The sequence below is a fragment of the Lynx rufus genome, unplaced genomic scaffold, assembly GCF_022079265.1.
Source record: "Lynx rufus isolate CCGP_SWC_20201006 ecotype Redwood Valley unplaced genomic scaffold, mLynRuf1.p SCAF_3, whole genome shotgun sequence".
Lineage (NCBI taxonomy): Eukaryota > Metazoa > Chordata > Mammalia > Carnivora > Felidae > Lynx > Lynx rufus.
In genome coordinates, this window is record NW_025814845.1 from 178,818,310 (window position 1) to 178,831,070 (window position 12,761).

The window sequence follows — 12,761 nt, forward strand, 5'->3', positions numbered from 1 at the left end:
ACCTGAGCCAAAATCTGACGCTTAACTGACTGAGCCACCCAGGTGCCCCAAACAATTTTAAAGCTATTTATTTATTTGTTTGTCTGTTTGTTTTCTTTTTCCTTTATAAAAAAAGATCCCAATATCAAGATAGTAAAGGGGAGAGCAAGGAACACACTTCTTGATGTACAGAAATGGGGGGCAGGGGAAGGATAAGCTTCGAAAGGGGGGAGGGCAATGTCATTAAGGCAGCAAAATATTCTCTGTAAAACGATGGAGGAGTTGTTTCCACAGCCTCAGAGATGAAGGCTTCATCAGAGACAAAGGCTAAGATGGCCTTCACAGTTGGGGGGCTCTCCACTCAAGCATTCGAAGGAAAAGAAAAGTGACAGACTTCTCTGGGTACAGCTGCAGCCACTCACTGCTTGGTATGGGTTTACCTTCTGCCAATTTTAGGTAAAGGTGCTGCAGGGATTCACTCATGTGGGTTCAAAGTCAGCATCTCCAGCAGCAGCTGTGCTCCAGACTCCTCTATCTCAGGTACCACTGACTGCGCTGGGCTGGGCCCTCTGAGGAAAAGGCTCCTCCAGGCACAGACACATTTCGGGGCCAGTCATACTTGGGGGGCACCCGACCAGGTCAAAGATCTTGCCTAACTGGTGAGCTTCAGAGTTTCCACAGGAGAGAGCCTTGCAAGGAAATACCTCTGCGAAGATACAGCCAACACTCCACATGGCCACGGGTGTTGCACGCGTAGACTGCAAAGAACGTCTGGAGAATGGCGCCAGAGGGTAACAACCACAGGTATCACTGCCATCTGATAGCTGTAGATTCTGGCCGGGCCAAAGTCAGCCAACTTGACTGTCCCGCCATTTGTCACCAGAATGCTCTCTGGCTTCAGATCTCAGTGAATGATACAGTTGGCATGAAGGAAATCTAGGCCTCTTAGAACTGGCGCATCATTTCCTTGATAGTCTCCACTGGCAAGCCTGTTGGGGGGGCCTTGTCCAGATACGGCCTTTGGTCTTGGTCTACGCGCTCAAACACCAGGGTCACTTTGGTCTCTCAGGCAGTTTGGGCCATGGCACAAAGGTCCATCAGGTGGACAACACTGGGATGTTCAAAAGCTTCCAGCTGCCTCAGTAAGGCCACCTCATGAACTGTGCTGATGGGAAAGCCCCCGCCAGCACCTCTTCCATTAGGAACTCTCACACTCTTGAGGGTCACAAAGTGGCCACTGTGGGGACCATGGGCCTTGTGTCCATAGGTACCAACACCGATCTCAGCCACTGGCTCATACTGGGGAGTAGCCATTCTCAGATCAGAAGAGACCCTCACTCCTGGCCGGGAGCTGCCGGGGACAGCCCATTACAGGGCACTGGAGCCAGATCCTGCTGTGCCATACACTCAAGCTGTGTCCACTGAGGCTGGACATATGTGCCCGGCCACAGACACAGTCTACAGGCTAGAGCGGCCCCCTCACCACCACCCTCACCATGGGACCAGCAGCCAAAGAGGCACTCACAAACTCCGATTTTAAAGCTACTAAATTTGCATTTGTGTCTTTTATTTTCTTAACTCAGTACTTCATTTACTGAATTACATTTCTTACTTATAAGACAAACTTATTTCTGGTGGGTTAAAAAAAATATCTACAAAACATCACAACAAATAAACAGGTATTAAAATAAACATTTTTTTTTAGATTTAATGCAAACAATGTAATTGGCAGGTTGTAATTTGCTCAGATTACCCTTTTTCCTTGAAAATACTTTGAAACCACATCATGTATGAATATATTGCAAAGAAATACCCTCTTCAGAAAGATAAAAATTTCTAGGGGCCCCCGGGGCGGCTCAGTCGGTTAAGCATCTAACTTTGGCTCTGACTTCAGCTCAGGTCAAGAACTCTCAGTTCACCAGTTCAAGTCCTGCATGGGGCTCTGTGCTGACAGCTCAGAGCCTGGAGCCTGCTTCGGATTCTGTGTCTCCCTGTCTCTCTGCCTGTCCCCCACTTGTACTCTGTCTCTCTCTGTCTCTCAAAACTAAATGAAACATTAATTTTTTTTTAAAGATAAAAATTTCTATAATGCTTTATACCCTTTTGGCAGCCAGTCCTTGTCATTTCGATAGACAGCATAGCCTTCAGTGAAACACGTGTGGAGGAGGGAATTCTGTTATCTGCACAGGCCCTAATGCCTGGTCATCTGTTTAAATATGCAGTGACATTTCCAATGTAATTAAATTTCTAATTGTACACCCAAACTTTGTTTATGCATTGGCATGTGTAATAAATTATGATTTATAATTGTTAAAAGCCATTAATTTCAGATCTGTAGGGCAAGTCTTCAGCATCTTGACTGTACCTTAAGACTCATTTCTTTTAGAAATTATTTGAAAAGATATTAATGGAACGTAAATTTAAATATTATAAAATTGATACTGTTGGAGGACAAAATTGAATCAAATATATTCATGCTGGGCTGTTTTTATATTTCCTTTAAAATCCAGTTATTTGTACCAAGAATAATTAAAATAATAAATGCACATGTATAAAATGAGAGTTTCTAATTATGCGGTGTTTTGGGAGGACATTTCCAATTACACAGTAAAAAGGATAAAAAACATTTTTAATTACTATTGAGAATTGGACACAGTTGAAAGTTGAGCTTGAACTATTAAGGCATGTTTAAAGTACATCTAAAAATGAAGACAGTTTTTCTAAATTAACAACTTTTAACCTTTTTAGTGCCATAGTTCATGGTATTGACAGAATGCTATTATATGAAAATCTGGATTTACAAGATATTTTGGGTAATCCATATCTATAGTGAATAGCATTGTAATTTACTAATGCTCCAGTAAAGCCATACCCATTTTTAAGAGCTGACATAATCTAATGGGCTGTGGCATTATTCTAATTAATCACTTCCTATACAGTATGAGTTATTAAATATTTTAGATATCACTCATACCTGTATTTTATTTAAATATGGGTATCTATTGCATGTATTGATATATTATGCAAATTAAAATGAATTATATAATGTACAGAAATTCTATTTTAAATATTACAGATTAGACAGACGTAACTTTTTTGAAACAAAAAACAAGCTAACAAAGCAATACTTCCAAAAAATATTCATTAAACAATTAGCAGAGCATTCATTAAAGTAAAAGGCATTCACCTAATCTACCACCCAAAACCCAGGTACTTGAATTCATAGCAGCAAACCTTGGGTATTACCATTAAACTAATTTACCTTATACATTCTCAGCCTCAACATGGTGGTCCAAAAGAATAATTATATAAGCCCATATTTCTTTTAATGACTAAGTAACTAAACTACTTCTTATAAACTGGATCTTACTTCTCAACCAAGACTTTAATAACAACTGGATACGATAATTGATATAAATTGTTATAAATTTTCTCAAGAGCAACATTTAAATGGAGACAGTAAGAGAAAAAAATGAGAACTTATTTTAGCTACCAATTATACTAGTTTTATTTTATTTTATTAAAAATGTCTGCAAAGATGTTTTTGGAAGAATGAAAACTTTGAAAAATTAAATTTGCAGCAGTAAAAAAAGCCCGCAAGATATAAACAAGACAACTGGAAAGGGAATAGCACACTAAACCCTATCTTTTCTTCCATACAGTGTAGCTTTCAAAAGAAATTGTGAAACTGCACAGTTAATAGACATCTTACAATTTAAAATGAACATATTTTAGTTAATCACACATTTATTTTCAATCTATAATCAAATTATAAAGTTGGAACTTTAAAAAAAATAACATGTTCTACTCCTAACAGATATTAAATATCTTAAATGTGGTATTTCTTAAAAACTCACAAATGCTGTGCTTCATTTAGAGGTTTTAGAATTTATTATTAAGAGTGGAATAGAAAAAATACAAACTACATGCTAAGATTAAAACTATTAATTTGTTTCTTATTTTGTTAACACTAACCAATACATGACCCCAGAAATAGGATGATGAGAGATAATTTACAATTTTGCTCCATCAGGAACATTTCTAATAACAATTCATTTGTTTTACAGTAGTTATTTTGATTGAAGGGCTAATATATTTGGAATTTTTTTTAGCACACTACGGGCTTTGTTATTGCTAGCATAATTAAATTGTGGATTTAGTGAATTATATTATATACAAAAGTACACCTCCTTACCAGTGGGAGTAATTTGCCCTACAGAAATCTGTTATAATATTTAAATGAAATTGTTAATCAGGGACTATTTACAGCTGCACCTGCTCTTATTTGTAGCATGAAACTGTGTAATCATTGTCAGTTCTTCCAGATCCAGGCAGAAGATAACCATTATTATGACAGAAATATAATTAAAGAGAATCCCCATCTGCTGTATTATCCTGGCTTTGTTAAAGACTGAGCAACATGGGTGCAGAAGGCACCAAGGAGGAGAACAAAGGGGGCAGACAAGGTGTTTACGAGAATACCGCCCATTTCCTACTCAGAAAACCAAAGGAATTATTCCCAAAAGTTCAGTGACAAACTGATAAAGAATAAAGTTAGAAAAAAGTTTAATAACCCAGACAATGGTGAAGGCTCTGCACTGAAACTGAAGCTCCTTAAATAAAATCTTTTTTTTCAGTGATGAATGAACCTATGTGATTGAATATACAATACTTGGGTGAGTCACTCAGTATTTGTTGAATGAATGATCTAGATCTGAAAATACATAAGAAATAAGCACGTGCATAATTGTTGCATTTTAAATACAATGGTAGAGTGTCTTAGTCAAAAATATCTAAAAATCTTCATAAATACATTTAGGTGGCAGAGAGTCTGTGTCAGCTAATGGATGACCAAACGAGTGGTGAAAGGAACACACACACACACACACACACACACACACACACACACACACACACAGAAACACACAGAAATACAAAAAGAAAATCCAATTTGGACAAGTGGAAAGATTGCTTAATTCCTATGTTTAGTAATCCAATTTACATCATTGAGGAAGATAAGCCAATTCTAAACAGAACCAAAATATTTATACATTGATAAGCACAAGTTCCTCTCAGAAAGGATGAGTTAATCTTAAATATCATAGTATGAATAACATCACCTAAAAAGAGAATATTTGACTCCTATAGTGAAATAGTCTTATAAATAAAGAGCAGATTCTTAAAAACCATGTACATATGAACAAAGCACAAAATAGCCAATTGTGGACAAATCAAAATGTGGCTGTGAATAATTTTTATTGTAATATTAGAGGTAAAATTAGAATTTCAAGTTAATGTAAGAAAACAAAGCAAAAATGTTATCCTAGGATTATACTTTTAAAATTGTTTTGTGAGAAGACAAAGCACTAATTTAGCTTCTATATATATGATCTTGGGCTTTGTCAAATTTTATTTAGTTTGCTAAATTTCCATAATTCATATATAAAATGCTATTAAAATATTTCACCCATACTTTTATCATTTTTTGAAAGTTTTATATCTTGTTTTAAGATCTCTTAAAAATATCAACAATATATCCTATTATTCTTACTCAACAATTTCTTATGACAAAAGTATAATTAGGAACAATGAAATCCTGGCTGCATCTGTCCATTGATTTTTTTTAATGCTTAAATTACATATTTAAATGATGTTATAGCAGAATGATTAATTTTTATGAATTTCAAAAACTTAAATCATTAAAATTAATGATATATCCTAGAATAAAATCATGGATGGGAAATGACCAAATGAGCTGGGAGGAGGGAAGCATCATTATAGATAGTCCCTAGAAAGCATCTATGAAAAAACGTGATTTACAAGTAATGTATCTGCCAAGAAACCATAGATATGACTAGGACTACTGTCAAGGAAGTTTATTTTACACACCCAGCCATGTATAGTAACTGTAGTAACTGTAACTGTCTAGGAACTGTATAGGAACTATGTATCCATAGTAACTGTATAGGAACATTATTTTATGCTTTCTAATATTAAAATATCATCATCATACCCATTCACTATATTTTTCAGTCATGTTTTAATCTGATCTTTACCAAATGTGTTTAGAGCATATATTAATAAAGTGGAAAAAATATATGTTGCTATCTAATACAGGGGTTTTGAATACTGGGTTTGAATACAGGGTTTCATACCTGCCTTGAAAAAAAACAAACAAACACCTGAATTCTTTTGTTGTCGTGTTTAGAGTTAGTAAATATGGCAAGTGGTTCATTCCCTTTCCCTAATGGGAAGTCATCTGGGAAATTGAAGTCTTCAATGTTCTGATTTCACCGGGTGGGATTTCTCAGATGCAGAAACAAATAATAATTCTCAACCTTGATAGAAAGGATATTTGCTGTAATTGCTTTTCACCCAGGAGTAACCATAGATTATTTAAAATATTCCCAGAGCTACCTGTAAAACTTTAAAGGAGGGCAATTAAGTTGGAATTGTAGCTCCAACACTGATTTTCTCTGTTTATATAATTCAGACACAGTACAATGGATTATAAACTATTAAGGAGACCCAGATATTATGGTAAATGTTACCTAGACTAAGTATATTGTTGTGGTAAAGGTTACCTAGACAGAATACATTGCTAGTTCCATGTTACATGTACAAATATATATTCTTCAAATTCTAATTTGAACAATGATTGAAATACCCCCACTGACTGAATATTCCAATATGCTAAAACACCTGCAATAATTTCATTCTTTAATAATTTCACTTTCATTATAAGAGATTAATATTTTACTATTTTGGGGTTTATATACTATCACTGTGTAGGAAGATAAGTGAGGTGTTGCCTAAATATTTGTAAAAGCAGCGGGTGAGGCAAGTGATTACCAACTAAGAGAATGAGCAGCAAACACTAAACACTATCCTAAATAATAACTTGCAAATAATATGCTTAAGGAAGTTGTCTATGATAGCCGTGTATGGCTACAGGTCAGCAGTTCTTAACTTTGAGAATCATATGAAAGCTTTGCGCCACCCATATCTTCAGAGGACATAAACATATATATGCAGAGTTTTACTTCCATTTCCAGAGGGTTCAAGACTCTTTCCCAAAGTATCAATTAAAATATCAACTCTATGCAAAGCCAGGCTACACAACCTGTTGTGAGGTTCTTCATCTAATCTCAGCCAGACTGAGTGTAACACATGACATTATTTCACATCTCACTAAGAAAGTAAAGCTGCAGACAATTCATTTCTGACACAATGCCTTCTTATTACTTTGAATATTTTTATACCTGTTGAAAGGGCACTTTAAAGCATATATATATATATATAGTTTTACTGTCAAATCACAGTGTTATTTTTGAAGATACTTTAAATTGCAATTAATTTCCATTCACATAGCACCATTAACACAAATCATGCAGCTGAACAGTTATGATCAACTTGGCACATCAGCAGGCAAATGCAACTATATTGTCACTGTTGCCTGGCTGACAGCAAATTATATGTCATTGACCACAAAGCATAGAACAAATCCACAGATAATATTTGGAGAAAGCATGCCATAAAAATAATGAAATATGATACATAGTAAAAACACTGGGCAGAGGGTAAAAAAATCCTTAGTGCACATTAAGTGCAGTGCAGGCAAAAGAGAACCTTCCAGCAACAACGACCTTGGTTCCAAGGGCAAGCCTATCTCAATGGACCTATATAACTGAAAAGTTTATTATACAATGATATAAATTAACCTTTTTTTTCCTGTTCTTACAAAAGTGCTCTTTGAAATGCTGATTGTCTTTTAATACAGGGAGATAATCTATTGATCTGGAATATTTGCATATTCAAATTCTTCTTAGGATTAATTCTAATCGCATATTAATTGTAACACTCTGGAGTTTACTTGAGTCATTGTCCATTTTAATTGTCATGAATCAGTCCTTCAGGACTTGGATCACCCTGCAATCTTAATGAATATAGGTATTTGGGTCTTCAGAATGGAAAATCTGATTCTAGAATTCAACAAGTAGATAGGTGAAGATTTGCCAACCTCCAGTTTTCCCAGATAGTTTCTGATTTCCATGGGGACAGGGCCTGTGAATTTTTGTTCACCCTGAACACCCCAGCATTTAGTAGAGTGTCAGGCTCAATAAATTTTAGTTGAATAAGCCTTATCACCATTTCAAAATAGAGTTTCTTACAGTCATGGTTACTTAAGAGAAATATCTCTGATTCTTATAAATTTTTCTCTTTGCAAATTCTCATTGAAGAAGACTGGTAGGTTAGTGATATACTTGCTTAATACCTTCCAGAAAAAAAATAGGATTTCTCTCCAAAGTTCATCCCAAATTTAGATTCAACATGCAACATTTAATGTAAAGAGAAGAAAAAAATGATTAAAAAAATCACCTTACAAAAGAGCCTCTTTATACACATTGACATGAATCAGGACAAGGAATAAAAGAGAAAGAATTTTCAGTGCTTTGGAAAATAAAACACTTGTCTTGCCTGGAAAAAAAAAAAGAAGAAAGAAAGAAAGTGGCTAATGTCAACAGAAAGTTGATGTCCACAGATGGTTTCAGTAAAGGAGATGGTCTATCACTGGTCAATTAGTTTCAGTGTTCAAATAAGGTAACAGTAGAAGACTAGAGATTTTTTCAATGAGGTAGTTATGATATGTTATGTTGTTATTAAAGAGTATCTATAACAGTTTTATTAAGAGCTTTTTTTCACAGAGCAATAACCTAGAATAGTAAAGTTAGGAAACAAACCTTTAAATATACAATTATCACAACTACGAAAATAGTAGAAGAAATAGAAAATGCACATGACAAAAGGATCACTAGCAATATTTCCAAGAATGTATTTTATGCCAAGAAGCAGCAAGTAAGATGAAATGTATCATGACGTTTCTTGTGGCCGAATAAAGTAGGATGAAACCTGGATGTCATCCCAAGGTGATTAAATACATACAATGTGGCACCAACATTGGATGCCATCTTATGCAGGATCAGATTTAGTGATCTTAATTTATTTTTTTTAATTTTTAACATTTATTTATTTTTGAGCCAGAGAGAGACAGAGCATGAATGGGGGAGGGGTAGAGAGAGAGGGAGACACAGAATCCAAAACAGGCTCCAGGCTCCGAGCCCGACGCGGGGCTCGAACTCACTGACCACAAGATCATGACCTGAGCCGAAGTCGGACGCTCAACCAACTGAGCCACCCAAGTGCCCCGTGATCTTAGTGTTTATATAGAAACATGGGTAGATGTTTTGATTATAGTTTAAGAATCAAAGTTAGAAAGAGCCTGAAATCTACATACCACAGTATCATTTACACAAATTAACACACACACACACACACACACACACGGCATAATTCCTATATGTGTAGTGTGTGGTTTATGTATGGTATGTATAGGCCTCCGTAAACCATGAGAACACAAGTAGCAAAAGGCCTAGCTGCCGAAGACATGAGCCCAGGTAACAAATGGAGACCTCCCTGCGTTTACCTGTGCAAGAGCCCGAGATTAAATGGAGTCCAGGTAGTGTGGCCTCTCCCTTGACAAAAAGAAAAACGGAAAAGTAAACACTCATCATGGAGGAACCAACCATAGCCAAGGTGTCTCCAAGATTCACTCTCTGGGTAGTGTAGGCACACATCTGGTTTGTGATTGGTTGAGATGGCACCATGTTCTCACCAATGAAAGTTGAGGCATTTCTTAGAGAAAAAAGGAAAAGTCTGGAGAAGGAAACAGGGGAGGAAAAAAGGAGTGTCAGGTCCCCCATACTATAATTTACTAAATATAGTTTTCAAAGATGCATTCATATCTGAGGACATCAATATTTTGGCATGGTTACCTACAAAGGTAATGAGAATGGGAGGGGTGCAGAAATGATGGGAACATAAAATAAAACAATACAAAGGCCCGGGTGCCTGGGTGGCTCAGTTGGTTGAGCGTGGGACTTCAGCTAAGGTCATGATATCACAGTTCCTGAGTTCAGGCCCTGCATCAGGCTCTGTGCTGACAGCTCGGAGTCTGGAGCCTGTTTCAGATTCTGCATCTCCCCCTCTCTCTACCCCTTGCCCACTCACACACACACACACACACACACACACACACACACACTCTCTCTCTCTCTCTCTCTTTCCTCTCTTTCTCTCTCTCTCTCAAAAACAAATATTAAAAAAAAAGACAAAGAAAAAGAAAAAAAAAGGCATTACCAGATCAATATTAAGAAAATAGACCATGAATGGGGGAGCATGATTACTTCAGATCTGTGCCACCAAGATAAAATAAATAAATAAATATTAAAATAAAAATTTAAAGCCTCGCAATTTGCCTTCTATACCAATATCATATCAAAGGAATTTATAAGATATGTTTCCTTATTTGTTTCACCTTACTTCTCCAGAGTGTTCACATGACAGTTAATAGTGGTTTTATACAAATAGTTGATTCATACAATTGTATTTTGGTTGCTTTCTTCAGGTTATAGGAAATTGCATTTTCCTAAAATGCATTTCCCATTAATGCCTTCATTGTATATGGGTTGACATTGTATTGCATTTGTACAGGTGAATCAGACATTTAATATTCCTTGAATCTAAAATCCCTCTAAACTGTGTGATTTAATTAACAGATAATTGAATGCCAAATATGAGAACTTTAGGGACTAACACATCGAGGATGTATCAGGATAAAAGATGTTTACACTAAACGCAAAGATTCTCCCCTGACTGAATGAGGCAGGGAATCGCAAGGAGGGCAGAGCTAGAGCCAGCTGATAACAAGCTGTTCATTAAAGCATTAGCCTCCCTGAGCTCTAAGGATGTCAAAGCCTCTTCTTCTACACATCCATAGAAAAATAATTATAGAAAAAAAAGCATTCTGCTTTGCATCTGTAATAAGAGGCAAAAAAAATATTGGATTCAAAATTCTTTCTAAACATACTCATTCCCAATAGTTTCTTTTCTGATGGCCCTTTATTTTCAAGATTTTTCAGTATGACCTTCTCTTTATTCAATCTCTCTTCCACTCTTTCGCCATTCCTCTTCTGCATTGTAAATTTGCTTTTTCTGTTGTCATGCTGTGTCATTTTATTTTGCATATTATATACTGGCATAACAGAAATAATGCATGGAATTCACAGACGTATGCTTGCTAAGAGGAGGACATATCCTAGACTACCATGTTAAATCTAGAACATGAAAAAATACATGTTTTCCCCAAGGGGTTATAGTGGAAAATAATTTGGAAAGTTAAAAGTACAGTAAACAAAACAAAAACTCAGAACATTAACTGTAAATGAGCTTAGTCTAGTCTTATGTTAGATATTGGGAAACACAGACCCACATTGTTTAGAAGAATTGTCCAGTACTAGAGATTAAAATCCAGAGCCCCACTGCCCTCATTTCTATGATATAACAAGTTTTATATACTGAAGATAAATTGAGGTAGACTCAGTCCACTCAGTGTTTATTTTTTACATTTTTTTAAGTTTATTTACTTTTGAAAGAGAGAGTGAGCAAGCAAGCGGGGGAGGGACAGAGAGAGAGGGAGACAGACGGAGTATCCAAAGCAGGCTACATTATAACAGCAAAGAGCTCCACGCAGGGCTCGAACTAAAACTGCAAGATCATGACCTGAGCTAAAATCAAGAATCAGATGCTTAACCGACTGAGCCACCCAGGCACCCCTCCCCTCAGTTTTTAGAGTAGGCAGGACATGGTGGTTAGGAGAAAGGGGTCTGGAGTTAGAATATTTGGATCCATATTCTATCTTTACTGCTCTCTCGAAATGACTTTTGGCATATCTACCTCAGCCTCAGTTTCACTATGCACAATGGCAAAAATAATCATGGCTACCTCATAGAATTGTTGAGTTACAGGAGATTATTCATATAAAGCATTCAGCACAGTACTTGGCACATGATACTTTTTAACGAATCACCTACATTGAAAATACATTCATTCCTCCATCCACAAAACATGTGAATAGCCACCCCCACGCTACACACTGACATACATACAAGGTGCAATCTCTACAATTAAGAAGTGAGCGTATAGCCAGGTTCTCCTCGTTATAAGATTCTTTAGTGAATTCAACAGTTAGCTCCTATCTTTCTTTTCATCTTGTCCCATGTATACTATTTATTACATTCAATAAGTCACTAATAAACTATTCTAAAACATGTTTGACAATCTCTTTACCTTCTCAGTGCCAATTATCTCCATCTTCCCAAAGGACATCAACTAAAAACCCGACACTCTGGATGTTATCATATCTTAAATAGCTTTACCCAATGCTAAAATCTTATTTTATATTCAAAACAAGAGTCCCTCCAGACATCTTATGCCCTTACTCCTCAAAATGTACTTTTTCACCACTGACACTGAAATCCTTGATTGCTTTCTATCTTCGTCCATTATCAATCCTCCCTATCTGTAGATTATTTGAAACATGTTTCAATCACTCCAGTACTTGTTGAATGTTCAGTCTGCTTCACAGCAGTATCTTCATTTTAAAAGGCCAATATTTCAGTTTTAGCCATTTCAAAAGATTTAAAGGATCCCTTCCTATTTAATAACTACTCATCATTCCAATAATCACCGTCCTAGAGGTCAAACACAATACAGATGTGTTTCTCCTCCTGGAAAAATGAAATGTTGTTTAGCACCAATAACCTAATAAATTGTGCTCCTGTGTGAAATATTATTGAAGACCCTCAAATGGTCCATCATGGTGCCTAATATACTGAGACTGTTAAACCCTGGTCTTAGGAGAGTGAAATATACATTGTAGGTTG

At 36.1% G+C, this 12,761-nt stretch overlaps 1 protein-coding gene and 1 pseudogene across 1 annotated transcript in view; both read right to left on the reverse strand.

The window, feature by feature from the left end:
• SGCZ (sarcoglycan zeta) overlaps positions 1-12,761 on the reverse strand; it is a 1,101,292-nt gene that overhangs the window by 583,502 nt on the left and 505,029 nt on the right. The window lies entirely within an intron of this gene.
• LOC124520415 (cyclin-dependent kinase 4-like) lies at positions 319-1,293 on the reverse strand (annotated as a pseudogene).